The sequence below is a fragment of the Odocoileus virginianus genome, chromosome 6, assembly GCF_023699985.2.
Source record: "Odocoileus virginianus isolate 20LAN1187 ecotype Illinois chromosome 6, Ovbor_1.2, whole genome shotgun sequence".
NCBI lineage: Eukaryota > Metazoa > Chordata > Mammalia > Artiodactyla > Cervidae > Odocoileus > Odocoileus virginianus.
This window is the reverse complement of record NC_069679.1, coordinates 7,357,233-7,372,224: the sequence shown is the minus strand read 5'-3', so window position 1 is coordinate 7,372,224 and position 14,992 is coordinate 7,357,233. Positions and strand designations below refer to the sequence as shown.

The 14,992-nt window shown below is 50.8% G+C and overlaps 1 protein-coding gene across 3 annotated transcripts in view; it reads right to left on the bottom strand.

Moving 5' to 3' along the window:
- The window catches only part of SMAD3 (SMAD family member 3), a 127,343-nt gene that overhangs the window by 93,524 nt on the left and 18,827 nt on the right, over positions 1 to 14,992 (bottom strand). Inside the window, exon 1 of one of the 3 annotated variants that reach the window (XM_070468697.1) lies at positions 11,033 to 11,112. The exons of the other annotated variants lie outside the window; for them this stretch is intronic. The gene's annotated coding sequence lies outside the window, so the exon portion shown is untranslated. Of the gene's footprint in view, positions 1 to 11,032; positions 11,113 to 14,992 lie in introns of those variants that run through there. 3 annotated transcript variants of the gene reach the window in all.

The window sequence follows — 14,992 nt, the reverse complement described above, 5'->3', positions numbered from 1 at the left end:
ATGCTGAAGCTGAAACTCAAGTAGTTTGGCCACCTCATGTGAAGAGTTGACTCATTGGAAAAGACCCCGATGCTGAGAGGGATTGGGGGCAGGAGGAGAAGGGGACGACAGAGGATGAGATGGCTGGATGGCATCACCGACTCGATGGACGTGAGTTTGAGTAAACTCCGGGAGTTTGTGATGGACAGGGAGGGTGTGCTGGGATTCATGGGGTCGCAAAGAGTCGGACACGACTGAGTGACTGAACTGAACTGAAAGGAAAGCCTGTAGCCATTAGACAGTCAGTATGCCCCATTCCACCCCATCTCAACCCTCTAGCAAGCATTAATCTGCTTTCAGTCTCTATGAATTGACCTATTCTGGACAGTTCATGTAAATGGAACCATACAACACATGGCCTTTTGTGTCTGGCTTCTTGCCCTCAGTATAATGTTTTCAAGGTTCATCCCTGGTGCAGTATGTACTTCATTGCTTGGCTGAAAAATATTCCATTGTATAGAGAAATATGTTTCGAATTAACAGGTAAGGAAACCATTCATGAACTTCAGCAGTATTAGCAGTGATAATTAAATAAGATGATCTATATAAGGTCCCAGGCACATACTAAATGCTCAATTAACAACAGCTTCATTATCTTCAGCCTTCCTGAAGGCTAAAGTTTCTCACAGTAGGGCTCGCTTGAGAATCTCTGGCTTGGATGCCCCACAAGGCCCCACCCAGGCCCCACCTTCTTGGAATAAGTGAAGCAAAACATGACACCCATGTGCTACATCTTCCCCACTTCTCCAGGACATGTGAACCAGTCCTCTGAGCACCTGAGGGGTCAACCATCCTTAGTCGCCAGCATCACAACCTTGCAAAACAGTGGGGCCCCTCTGCTAAGCCGTCTTGCTCCTTGAATGTACCAAAATAAAACACTGTTGGGGACGTAGTGTAATTCTTCATTTTTCAAAATGACTCACAACAGGATTTCTTGAAATGGTTTCCCTGGTATGCTTGAAACATAATTCAATTGACACCATCACTGTTTCGGCAACAGACCTTCTCCATAGAACAGCGTGCGGCTGTTAGGAGTCGGCTCTCATCCTGGAGGGCAGGGTTTGCGCCGAGTCAGTGGGACCGATGTTTGCCTTTCCCTCCTGGTAATCAGTGTGCTGCATCTGGAAACAGAAGCCCTGAGCCCTCAGCCTACTTCCCAGCCCTGCGACTTTGAACAGGCACCTCTTGGACTGTTCCTTCACTTCGGGAGTGTAGAAGTCGCCCCCACTTTCCCGAGTGCTGGTACCAGAATCAAAAGTGCCACAGGGATATGAGTCACTGCTACTCACAGACCCAGCCACGCGTTGCAAGATTCCATTCCAGGAGAGGCCAGTTCACAGTGACAGAAAGCAGACTGGGACTCCCCTGGTGGTGCCGTGGGCAAGAATCTGCCTGTCAACTGAGGAAACGGGTTCGATCCCTGGTCCGGGAAGATTCCACACGCTGCAGGGCAACCAAGCCCACGCAGCTCAACTACTCAGACCGCATTCTAGGGCTAGCAAGCTGCAACGACTGAAGCCTGCGTGCCTAGAGCCCATGCTTTGCAAAAAAATAGACGCCACGACAGAGAGTAGCGTAGACCCCGCTCGCCACAACTAGAGAAAGCCTGTGCAAAGCCATGAAGACCCAGCGCAGCCAAAAATAAATTAATACCAAAAAAATTTAATTAATTAAAAGAGATTAATGGTTGCTAGGGAATTGAGATGGGATGGAATGAAGCACAATGACTGCCTAATAGGTACAGGGGTCTCCATTAGGGGTGATAAAAATGTCCTAGAACTAACTTGTTCTGGGCACAAGTTTTGGGGCATTTCAGAACCCTGCCACACTTTCATGGGTAGCTTGACCTTCTCCCAGCTGGTAACCTCACAGACCAAGGTCACCCTCCCATCCCACAGAAGCCCCCCTGCTGTCCTCATCCAAGCCTTCCCGTGGGTCCTCGGAGCGCCCTTGGGGACACGCAGGGGCCCGGATGCCCGCTTCACCTGTCTTCCGGGGGCTGTAGAAGCCTCCACAACCCAAGCAACCCTCTCCAAGGGCTCTGTGGCCAGTCCGCTCCCAGAACTTGTTTTCTTTAATTAGCTCGCTGTGGCAGGAGAAAAATGTGGCCCCACCCTCGAAATGAGCAGATCTGGGCCTCAAATGTACTCTGTGGTTCGCCTCTGTGCTGCCAAGCTGTTAGCCGGGAGTGACAAGCTACCGGAGCTTAATAGGCAGGGGCTGGTGAGAAAGCCTGCTCCAGTAAGACAGGCCTTTCTCGTCCCAGCATCTGACGTTTCTAGCCAACAAAGCTGAGCTGCACCCCTTCCCGAGTCCCTGAAGCCTGCCATTGTGGTTCAGGGGACAATTCCAAATTCTGCTGGTTTGCCTTCTTTTCCCTCCCTCCTTCCTTCTTTTTTAATCTGCTCCTGGGACAGCTCATGGTCCCTCTCTGATCTCAGAGATCAAGGACTTTGCCCACACAAAGTAGCTGATTCTCATCTCCTGATGCTAGTGACCAAGGTTTCAACCAATACTGAGAACTCACCAGGGAGTTCCTCACATAGCACCCTGAGTCTAAGCTAAAGGGAGATTTCTACCCATGTCATCTCACACAGGCCCCACCGTGGAAGGCAGGCAGACCCATTTCACAGATGAATGAACTGAGGCTTGGTGGGGAAAGGACTGTCAGAAGTCAAGTGACTCGGAATGACAGAGGGTGAAAGGACAAGGACCCAGATCTTCCAACTCCAAGCACAACAATGTTTCTCTCTCATTCTAGTAACTTCTAAAACAGTCTGCAGAGCCACTTAGGAGTCAGGCTCCCCCGGCATTCCTCCTCTCAGACCCTCTCCAGTTAGACCTTGAAGACTGGGGTCCCAAATGCTACTCCTTTGGTCCTAGGACTTTGAAGGATTGATTCTTTTCCACCATCATGACCATTGCTATCATTTATTCAACACAATGTACCAGACCTGATGTTAGCTCCTTTCCCTGAGTTCATTTCATACCATACAGATGGGGAGGTTGAGGGCCCAGGAGGCTTGAACAACCTGCCCAAGATCCAACAGCTAGTTAAGACATGGACACGTGATTTGACCCAAGAATTCAGCCTCCAAAGTAGCTCACACTCTTCACAACTACATTATAACTGAGAGACTGAGGATTGTCTGATGAGGAGACTAAGGCAGGAAGAAACAACTTGCCCTAGGAGACCAAGCCAGAGGCGGAATCCTAACTGGGGCCTCTCTCTTAGCCCATTGCTGGCTCGAGCCCCTGCACTGGGATGCTTAGTAATTCACAAGACTGAACGCACAGCACGCTCCCAAAACACCTTCAACACGGGTATGTTTGTAGCCTCTGAGAATTCTCAACTGCAAGGTCCATCAACAACAGACCCACCATCACCTGGAACAGCCTGGAGTCTTTAGAGCAAATGCCAATGTTCACTTATCCATAAGTTGTTTCTTGGCTCTACAACTTGGAACAGAGTAAATCTAGCAAAGGACCTGTGTGTATAAGAACAGTCTGAGGCCCCCAGCCCCAGGAGCCATCCGGCGTCAGCCACATAATTTGTGGGACTCCAAGCAAAATGAAAATGTAGAGACCTCAGAGCAGAAAGCAGGAAGAAATGTCATTAATGGTATTAAATATAAAATATTTCCCCTTTCTTCGAGTGTCTATGGACTTGTGATAATGGGTTTTGGCTTGTTTTTTGCTATTTAATACCATCCTAAGTCAAGAAAAATTAAAATTTTAAATTATTGGCATGAATTTTGCCATTCATGTTTACATTGTGCAATGCCAAGTTTTGAATACAAATGAAAGAACACTTAACTAGTATGTGAAGTCATCAAAATCACACAATTTGTATTTTTTAGCTTGGTGCTGTATGCTCATTCATGTCTGACTCTTCACAACCCCCATGAACTATAGCCCGCCAGGCTCCTCTGTCCATGGAATTTTCCAGGCACTTGCTCTAAAGATTCCAGGCTGTTCTAGGTGATGGTGGGTCTGTTGTTGATGGCTGATGTTTCTTAGAATGACATCACTTTCTGTATCTCACACAAGCTCTGGTTCAAACTCAGGACTATCATGGGCTTCCCAGTTCTTGGAATAGCTTCAGAGCAATAAAGGTGAAACAGGTATCTTCCAGTTATTCATAACAAGCCCCTTTTTACACCTGAGTTTATGGAAACCATCTATGGATGAGGGGCTTGTTGCCACAGAAACCAGTCTTATGATTAGAAGGTAGGAATTTTCAGCCTCAGCCCCTCAACTCTGCCCCCAACTCCAATCACCAATGGTCAATAATTTAACCAAGCAAGTTTTCCTATGAAACCTCCATAAAAACCCGAAAGGACCAGGTTCAGAAAGTTTGCAGGTTGGTGACACATGGAAACGAGCAAAGGGCTGTGCATCCAGAGCATGGATGCTCCAAGCTTCTCCCCACATCTCTCTCCCTGTGCGTCTCTCCCATGCGCCTGTTCTCGAGTTATACCCTCTTACAATAAACCAGAAGATGTTTTCCTATGAGCCACTCTAGCAAATTAACTGAACCCTAGGAGGGTGTGGTGGGAAGCTCTGATCAGTAGCTGGTAGGTTAGAAGCACAGGTGTCAACCTGGACTTGTACCTGTTGTCTGAAGTGGGGAAGGGTGAGACCGAGCTCGTGTCTGTGGGATCTGATGCTACCTGCAGGTAGAGAGGGTCAGAAGTGCCTGAAACTGTTAGTATCCAGCTGGGTGTGAGGAAATCGCCATACCTCACCCCAACACACACATACACACAGTGATCGGAAGCATCAGAAATGAAGTTTTCTTTGAGTAGGGTGTGAAGAGTAGACGCATGGAAGCATTTTCCAGACAGCCCTCTAGGCAGCCCTGATGTCTTCCTAGTGACTGGTAGCAGAGCTGGGTAAAAACTCAAGAGCACTGAAGTCCAGAAAAAAAAAGAAAAAAAAGAGTGACTGACTCCAAAGGTTCTAGAACATCAAGTCAGTTGCAACCTGTCAGGATTTAAATAAAGAGTTACTGCAAAGGCTTTGCTGAGACACCTGTTATAAAGGTATGGGGCAGCATCCTTACCTAGATGAGTGCAGCCCATCTGCTTCCCTAAATGCCTGTGAAGCAGGCCTGAGGTAATTACGACCCTCAGACCATCTGGGCTATATTAGAAATAATGTGCATCTATTGAGTTAAAAGCTCAGGTCCTACCCCCAACACAGTTATTTAGCGTCCTCACGAGCTGCCCGAGCAGGCCCGGTTCCATGTTATCACACCCTGCGTTGGCACAGCCTTGTCCTCAGGGCAGCGATTCTGAGCAGAGCTTGAACAGTAAGATTGTTTAGTGCTGAGTCTATCTTAGGAGGAGGCTAGGCAGACGCCCTCAGCCCTGCCCGGGAGGAATCAGCAGGTGGGACGACAGCCCCAGCTGACCCCCAAGTGTGGGATGAACGGAAGCAGTGGGTGCTCCCCTCTTAGAGCCTTCACACCCCAACCTGATGTCACTTCCAGCTACAACCCAAACAAGGGGATAATGTTTGCTGGTTGGAGGAGGACGCGTCTTCTGACCTGCCCCAGACTTAGGCTGATTCACTGGACTTGTCACATACAGATCGCCCCATGCCAGTCATCTCACATAGACCCACTGACCTCCTGTGGACCCCCCACAGAACGGCTGGGAGACGATTTGGAAAACTGCCAAGTGGTGGCCATGCCTGGATCTGGGAAACACCCTGGCATCCTGCAAAGAGCGCTGAACCAGAAAGGATGTGAGCGGGGCTCAGATACCTGACCTCAGATAAGCCATTTGACTTCTCGGAGCCTCAGCTTCCTCAGCCGTTGAATGCGGAAGGCATCCAGACGTGCAGGAGGATGGCCAGTCCTCCCACTGGCCCAAGAGGTCTCCCATAGGTGCTGCCAGGAGTGGTGAGATGGGAATACCGGCTGCCTGGGTTTCTACTGGGCAGCCAGCCTCCCCACCGGCCCTGTTTGGCTCCTCAATTGCACCCACAACACTTGTGGGCCTGATACATCATCAGAAGCCAGCAGGAGCCCTTACCCAGTTCCTCTTTCCCTTCTTAGCAACAGCAATGCTGTGGATGGCTCAAGGGCCAAGCGGGCCTCCGTCTGCGCCCTTAGGACTGGGTTTGTTTACATCCTTCCTCTTAAGCTATCTGGGTCTCAGTTACTTCTTGGAAGACTCGGTCCTTGGTAGGGCTGCTGGGAGGACCGAAAGAAAAAAATGTGTGGAAGACCCCTGGGCTGGTACCTTCCTACAGGTCATGGTTAGAATGAGGATGCACCCAGATTGCCTGCTAAATGAAGCCCCTCCTACATTGGGAACAGAATACGAGGCTTATGGAGATAGCAAGGCAGACAAAGGGCCCAGTGGAGGTGTGAACCCTAAAGCTTCATACTCAAGGGGCCCACTAAGGTTCAGGCCAGATTCCACACCCGTCACCCCACCTGATCTGCACCATGGTCAGCAAGCATAGAGGCTTTACAGACAAGAAAAGCGTGGCTCAGAAAGGTTAAGTGATACACCCAAGAAGACACAGCCAGCTCAGGAAGCCAGGGGCCCTGAGGGTCCTTTCCATGACACCAAGCGGTGAACAAGAAAAGAGGAACAGAACAGTGGTGACCACAGGGTCAGAGCAGCACCTCTAGTAAAAAGGGTAGGGAAGGCAAGCTTGACTGCAGATACGGAACTCTCAGTCCAAGATTCCTACTGCCTTAAAGCTCCCTCTCAGCCTCCCAAGTGCTCATCACTGACTTTCAGACCACAACCCTCAGGTACTAGGGCCGGGGCCAACTTGGCCCAGATGCTGGCTGCTATTGCCACATTTCCTTCCCTAAAGCTCGAGAAGACCCAACATATGGGAAACATCATGCCCATTACTGAATCCTCAGAGTACCACCACGGATAAGATTTCATATTTTTAGCTGCTGAACAAATGGGAAACGAATCACCCAGGAGATTGAGGGCAAGGGGAAGGCTTGACCCTAGAGGTGTACAGCCCTGGAGTCTGGGGCCTTTTCTGTCGCACCACACTGCTCTGGACAAAGACCCCGGACCAACAGGACCCTCGGTATCCTGTCCCCACCTTTAAAGGGGTGCAGCATCACCTGTAACAGTGGCTCTCCAGTTTTAATGTATGTCAGCATCTTTCAGAGGAAACACAGACTTCTGGGCCACACCCCAGGGGTTCTGAGTCGGGAAGGCCTGATACTCTTCATCCCCTACAAGATGTGGAGACTTGCTGGCTGGTGACCACACTTAGAGAACTGCTGATTTATCATCAATTTAAGCTCTCTCCGAACAGCTGAGGAATGGTTAACTCTGGCATATCCACTTGAGATAATGTGTAATTATGAAGACCATGGGGAAATGCTTATGACAACATCAAATTAGGACAGGAGGCTGGCTCCCTAGGCTGGTCCAGGTGCTGTGTGTCCTCTGACCCCTTCCTCATCCTCCAGTCCTCTGCTCTGCATCCCCAGGGCTGATTCCTAACAACAGGGGGGCAACTGGGGAGTTTGGACAACAACCCAACTCGTGGGAGGGTGGAGGGTGGGAGGAAGGGGGCAGCCGGGGTGTTTCTCCCCTCTCCCCCTTTCTGCCTTGGGTGGGCATTTTGAGAAGCAGCTGCATCTGCTCTAGACAGGTGGCCCACCAGTGACCCTTGACCTTGGGCTCTGGGCAGAACATCTCTTCCCTTTGTCCCTCCAGCCTAGAAGCAGCAGCGGCTTCCTGCCACTAAGCTCTAGGTCACCTCCCCTTCCCATGTTTGGCTTCTTGGCTTCTTTATCACCTGCATAGTGAAGGCCCATATTAAATTCCCTTTGCGGTAAATACTTGATGGTGCTCCTGCTTTCCTGGTTAGACTGACTAATATACTCTGATTACAGCTACACAAAAACGCTCATGCCAACGGACAACTCTAGAAGGTAGCATAGAAAAATTAAAAGAGGTAACAAGGTGACGCTTGTCTTCCAAAAACGTGAGAAGAATGTCAGTTATTAATTATCCATGACTAATATTTAAAAACTGGTCCCAAGCACATGGTTTAAGAAAAAACAAGGGAAAGAAAGAAAAGAGAAACAACCTTTTCCTTCATAAGCAAAAGGCTGGGGAGCCAGGAGTCCATGACAACAATCTAAGGAGAACAAACCCTTTACCTTCACTTCTAAAAACACCTTCTCTTGGAGAAACCATGGCCACAGCCACAATGATACTAGCAGTTCCCCCTGAAAGTACCGGTGGTTATCTGGGGATGAGTGACTCACTTGTTAAAGAGGTCACATAACGTATCATCACAAAGCTGGTCTCCGGGGCAGGGCAGGTCACACACTGGGCAACTGCCCAAACCACCTTCAACCCTCATTACCCTGGAGGCAGCTCCCACCTCAGGTCAGAAACCTGGGACCCATTTGAGAAATCCCTTTAGTGGAGACCAGGGCCCAGAGACTGCTGGGAGAGCAGGAATAATGAAAGAAGATGTTCTAAAACTCAAAAGAATTCTGTTCAAGCCACATCCACCAAGCACCAGGGCAGCAATGTGTGTGCCTGGGATACCGGGGAGGGGAGGGGAAGGTGGGGGTATCTTATTTTCCCAGCATTTGTAGGGTTTTTCTCTCCCAAAGAGCACAATTAAAATCAAAAGCAAGGCTCCACAAAACCAGATGGTAACAATATAAGAAATTATGCTGGATTCCTGCATTGAACTCAAGGCTGAACACTGCGGCAGACAATCAAATGCTCAAGTGGGGAAGGAGGTTCTTGGCCTTGGACCAAACACAGTTTGGTGGTCTGTTTATAATATTTTAGCCTGACAGCACTGCACAAAATGGACCACGAGACTCACCGCTATAATGGGTTACTTTCAACCCCAAGCCAAAGATGATTTAAAGCCCTAGGGAAATCGGGGGTGGGGGGTGGGGGTGGGGAACGCAGCAGAGAAAAGCTTCGAGGGCTTTATGGGAAATGTACATCTACACTTGCAAACTCTGAGTGGAACATCTCAGTGTCAGAACCATGCTTACCATCAAGAATACTTGGAAAACCAGGACTAAGATTACAACAGCTCACACGGAGCAAGCGTCAGGAAGTCTTTATTGCCCTGCCCTCCTACCCATTCTCCTCGTCCCAAGGAACGGACATCAGAGACCTCGCACCTTCATCCCTGGGAGCTGGCTGACTCTACATCATAAGACAAGTAACTACGCAGGGACAGGGCTGTTTGGCCAGGGTGTGAACTAACAAGGAAAGCTACCCCAAGTTCAGGCAAAGCACAGCAAAGAAAACACCCACACAGGATCGAGACTCGGCGCCACCTCCAGCTTTGCCTCATCCACTGGGACCCGGGGCGAGTCCCCGGGCCTCTCGGAGCCTCAGTTTCCATCTGTGGAAGGGGCTGGACTAGATAGCCTATCAGGGCAATTCTAACCAGGGGAGTCACTCCTGTGTATGACCCAGTCTATGGCCCACGCTTCTGAAGGACAGAGAGAGTACCCCCAAGCTGTGGGTCAAAGGGCCGAAGGGACTATCTTAAGAGTCCACAGCTACTGAGTTGGCACTGTCAGCAAATCCGCCAGACTCCAGACTCCCGGCCTCCCTACCACCCCAGGAGAGGTGCCCCGCTCTCCAGGGCTGCCTTCCTGCACATGCCCTGCAGAGTCAGCCTCTCTCAGTCTGACCCAGGCAGCCGGTCCCACTCCCTGGGGGTGGCCCTTCCTCGATCTGACTGTGCCTCCTCCTCACACGTGGGTCCAGGCTTCCACACGGGGCAGGGCGTCCACAGTCAGGGTCAGGTCAGGAACCACGACCCTGTGCGCCTTCAGAAGCAAGAACAGCAAAACCCAATGCCTCCAACTACTGGTTTCACCACCCACCGCCCCCACGGGACTCTCACTTCCCCATCCACTGGTGCTACCCGCTTCCCACTGGCCTGATGACCAGCTGGGGGGCCCTGGGCCAAGTCACTCAGCATCTCCAGGCCTCCGTTTGTTCATCTGGACCAGCATCGACCTCCAGAGACTGTCACAGAGACGAAATAAAATCAGGTATGTGACACAGAGATAAAATGAGATCGGTCTGAGAGAGCTCTGTGTAAACTGTAAAATACAGTACATCAAAGGCCATGGTGGGCTTCCCTGGTGGTCCAATGGTGAGGAGTCTGCCTTGCAAGGTGGGGGGTGCCACTTCGATCCCTAGTTTGGGCGAATCCCACATGCCGTGGGGGACCCAGGCCTGTGCACCCTAGAACTTGTGCTCGCAACAAGAGAAGCCGAGAAGCCAAGAACCACTGCAATGAGAAGCCCACATACTGCAACTAGAGAGTAGCTCCTGCTCGCCGCAACTAGCGAAAGCCTGTGTGGAGCAAAGACCCAGCACATCCATAAATAAACAGATAGCTTTTTTTAATGTCCTGGTGGTGGTGTCTCCCCTTCCCAGTGACAGCAGCTGGAAAGAGTCCATGACTGTTGGAGGGATGTACTGAGAAAGCTCGTGAGCACACATACCTGTGCACTGACTTCTGCGGCCACGCGGTGCAGTGAAAGAACAACCCTGTCGAAGAAGAGGAGGAAGGGCCACATGAACACTCAGATGGCCCCTGTCACCTAGAAGGCAGGGGGGAGACCACGTCTCTGCCGCCCCCGTCCCAGGGCTGCTGTGAAGACAGGATAGGGGGAAAGTGCAAACTCCCCATCCTCCCCGCAGGAACGGGAGATGAAGGTCACAGCTAGAGGACACCTGGCTGCCTTTCTTGCTCTTCAGAGTCTCCGAGGAGCTCACAGAAAGGAAAAAGCGGGAGAAAGGACAGCGCCTCAAAAGAACAGCCGGGGAGCAAGCGTGGCTGGGCAGGCAGAGCTGACCAGGAAGAAGGAGGGCATGGGTTTCGGGGTGTTTCTCTCATCTTTCTGGGGGCTCCTAATCTGGTGTCTTTAGAAACACAAAAACAAAAGCAGCCATTTCCCCAAGAAAAAAAAAACAAAACCAAAGAAACCTACCTCGCAAGAGAACGTCGTTGGCTGTGTTCACACTCAGGACTGTGCTGTGTCACAGAGCCTCCTGGGAGCTCTGGGGGGCCGGGTGCTGAGGGTCCCTGGGGAAGGGCTCGCCCTTCTCAGTTGACTGAGCTCTCTGTTCACACAAGGATGCCCAACAGAGGTTTGAGCTACCCCGTCCATACCATGTGCTCCTGGGGGCTGACAGACCCCAGGTGTGAGCCGCGGTGGGCGCCAGTCCCCTCCACCCCCCACCCAGAACAGCTGCTCCCTGCTTCGTGGAGGTGGGGGCGGGTTCTGAAACAGCCTTCCTAAAGCTGTGCCCAGCTACAACGTGTGAAAAAGCAGCAAAACACGGCCCGTGTTTCCTTCGAGCCCGCCCCCACCTCGCAGCCCCACAGCCTTGCTGCTCTTGCGGGTTTTCTCCCCAGCTCTGCCCGCTCCGCTCCTTCACGTATGCTCACACTCGCCGATGCACTCCACCTGGCCTCCACCCCGGGCTTCCCCTGCTGGGCTTCCCCAGCCCCTGCCCGCCCCACTGCCCTCAGCCCAGCTGACAGGTAAATCAAAGAACACGGGACCCACCAAGCCTGCCAGGTGAGGCGGTTCCCATTTAGCAAGAGCTGACCCTCCTGCGTGCCCCGCCTCCAAGCCACAGTCTCAGAGAATCAGTTCTAGGTTGTGGCTTCCCCGAGGGCTCAGTGGTAAAGAATCTGCCTGCGGTGCAGGAGACCCGGGTTCGACCCCTGGGTCGGGAAGATCCACTGGGGAAGGAAATAGCAACCCATTCCATTATTCTAGACTGGGGAATCACAAGGACCGAGGAGCCTGGCAGGTTACAGTCCACAGGGCGCTAAGAGTCAGACCAGACTGAGGCAAGTGAGCACCTCTGGGGCACTGGGCGCTTCTGGCCACCGGAGCAGAACATCCACACAGGCAAAGGGGGAACAGAGAAAACGAGCCCCAGACCAGAATCACACCGCACGAAGCCCCCCGCGACAACGGGAGAGAAACTAACAAATGCATATCTGCTCCCACCTCGCGCTCCAGGTCTCTGTTTTTATTCTTCTAGATGAGCTCCAGGAATCACTGCTCAGCTGTCAGTCAGCTGGGCCAGAGGAACTCTAAGAACTTAGATCGAAACCATGGCTTCCCAAGAGCCTGGCTTGCTCCGCCCCAACCCCCTCTCCCAGCAGAGCTGGCATCATAGCAAAACAATTTCAAAGCACAGAGACCATAAACACCAAATTAAAAGGTAAAGTAAAAAAGGGAGGAGATGTTTACTGGAAACTTAAGTTCTACTGCCCAAAAAAAAATATAGGTCTTTTTTTAAACACACATACACCAACACACACACATATATATAAAGCCTCTGCCGCCCACCTTAAGAAATATGTCCTTTGCTCTATATATGGCTCTCTTATCTGCCCTCGATTATGCTCAGCTCATAACCGTGAAGCCTGAAATAATTACCCACAGAGAAATAATAGCCTTGGCCCCAGTCAGGGCCTAACAAAGCCAGTCCTGCGTTTACCAATGATCACACAACTCGCTTGCAGGACAAACTTGAGTTTGCTGATGCACAGAGAATCATTCCCATCCATACCTGAAATGCAGCCACCGCTGAGAGGGTGCCAGGTGGCTACGGGAACCAAGAACAATCACCTTACATGATATTTCTGGGGTAGAAAGGAAAGGCGTTCCAGCTGAAACTAGGCAGGAAATCAAGGTGGGCAGATGGTAATCATCAAAGCAGGGGGCTGGCAAAGACCACTCCTCCCTTGCAGGAGAAGGAAAATGCTAGAGGAAAACTGACTCCTGAAAACAGAGAATTTTGAGGGGGGCAAGAGCATACAGTCCTTCTTAGTAGCAAGGGGGTGCCCCTCAGGGCTGCTCCCCAAAGACAGCCAACATGTTAGAAGCAGGGAGACAGGCACAATCTACTACTGGGGCCCAGGAGTCTCCTTTTCACTAGTTCACATCCTTGACTGGACCTGATCTGTCCGACCCGCACCTCCATGCCCCTCCCTCTGAAACCCTAGGTCCTCACCACGTTCCCGAAACACAGAAGGCTTTCAGATTGGGTTGACCAAATGCTCCTTCAGGTTTCCCTGTAAGATACTATGGAAAAACTGCAATGAACATTTTGGCCCACCCAATACTATCCTACACTTGTGCATTCAAACCCCAAGTCAGATGGTAAGCTCTCTGAGGGCAGTGGCCATATTTGCCATTTTTCTGAGCACCTTGCTCCATAAATATTAAGTGACTGATGGATTCTTGCTTGAGAAACAGCAGCCTCCATCTGGCATCTGTGTCTACACCCACAACTCAAACCCTGTCACTGAAAAAGCTCTTGAGCCCCATCCCCCTACTTGCAAGACCCTTCAGGGTTCATCAGTACTGACCAGGTCTCCTCCCTGCTGAAGCTCATTCCACACCCAATAAGTCATCACCTTTGCAATCCCACCACCATCACAAAATGCCCTCTTCTCTGCCTGAAAAAATATTAGAACTGAGCTGTCCTCTCCCATTAATGTCTGACCTGTACAGCCCCTCAGAATCCTTCGGCTGTGGGGATGGAGTCCCTGCAAAGAACTATGAATGACTGGGCATAAACAGGAGTGCTTAGATGCTGCAGCTGACGAAGGTGGTGGGAAGCTCTCAACCAAGAGCAAGAACACTCACCAAGGCACACAGACCACCACAGGACATACTTTCACACCCCTAGCATCCACCAGGGCATTGCCAAGGATCTGACACTAAGCTATGCCAGCACTGGCTGAGGCCTCTGACTTAGTTTCACGAAAGAAGTGTGGGTGTGTGTAATGGTCTGTTTAATCCATTCCTGCTCCACCCCTGCTCTTGCCACCGCCCCCTGCCCCAACATAGTACTCTGAGTTTCCCAAGCAGAAATAACCAACTACAGATGGTTCCACTCCTTCAGAGACGTTTGAGAAACCACTGACCCAGAGATAGGAGAAAACTGGGACTCCAGACCTCAGGGCAACTATTCACCATCGGCAGCTGTGATTACCGAATCAACATGCTTCTAGAACTTTTTTTCTGTGTACATGCGCTTTTTCTTTTTAAACCAACCACTATCACTTTTCCCTGAGAAGAGATGCCCGAAACATTGAACCACAGCTTTACTTAAGATCTAGAGCTGGGATTTCCCTGGTGGTTCAGTGATTAGGAATCTGCCTTCCAAGGCAGGGGATGTGGGTTCGATCCCTGGCCAGGAAACTAGATCCCACATGCCCCAGGGCAACTAAGCCCACATGCCCGAACTACTGAGCTCACACTCCACAAGTAAGACCCAGCGTAGCCAAAAAAATAAATGTTAAAAAAAAAATCTAGGGCTGTTGATTCTCAATCCTGGCTACACACCAGAGAACTTTAAAAATACTGATTCCCAGGGCCCACCTGTAGAAACTCTGAATTCATCTGAGGTGTGGTCTAGGTATTGGAATTTTTATAAGCAACCAAGCTTGAGAATCTTCCATGTCAAGCCCAAGCACCAAACGTGAATCATGAGGAAGCAGGAGTCCCAGCTGCCACAGCTTACCCCTGCACCTCAAACCTCTTTCCATCCTGTCTTCAACGGTAGGCCCCTGTCTCCAGCTCCCAGAGCGATGGTACAGTGATCCTGAAACTCCCCAAATGAGTAACAGAGTCGGTCATTTCTTTGAATGCAAGCTTCAGAATTAGAACGTTTAAGGTACAGAAACTTTAAAAATCCTGCTAAGCCAATGCCTTTGGTTTGTCAAGGAGGAAACCAGGGGCCCGGGTAGCAAAGTGACTCAGCCAAGGTCATGAAGCTGGTTCACAATGGGACAGGCCTAGAACCCGGGTCTTCCACCTCTAGTTCTCTCTCCGGGACACCAACCAGGAGGTCCTGGGGTGACAGACCCCCAACAAAAGCAAAGTCACAGGAATGGCCGCTGTTTACTTCTTATGTGC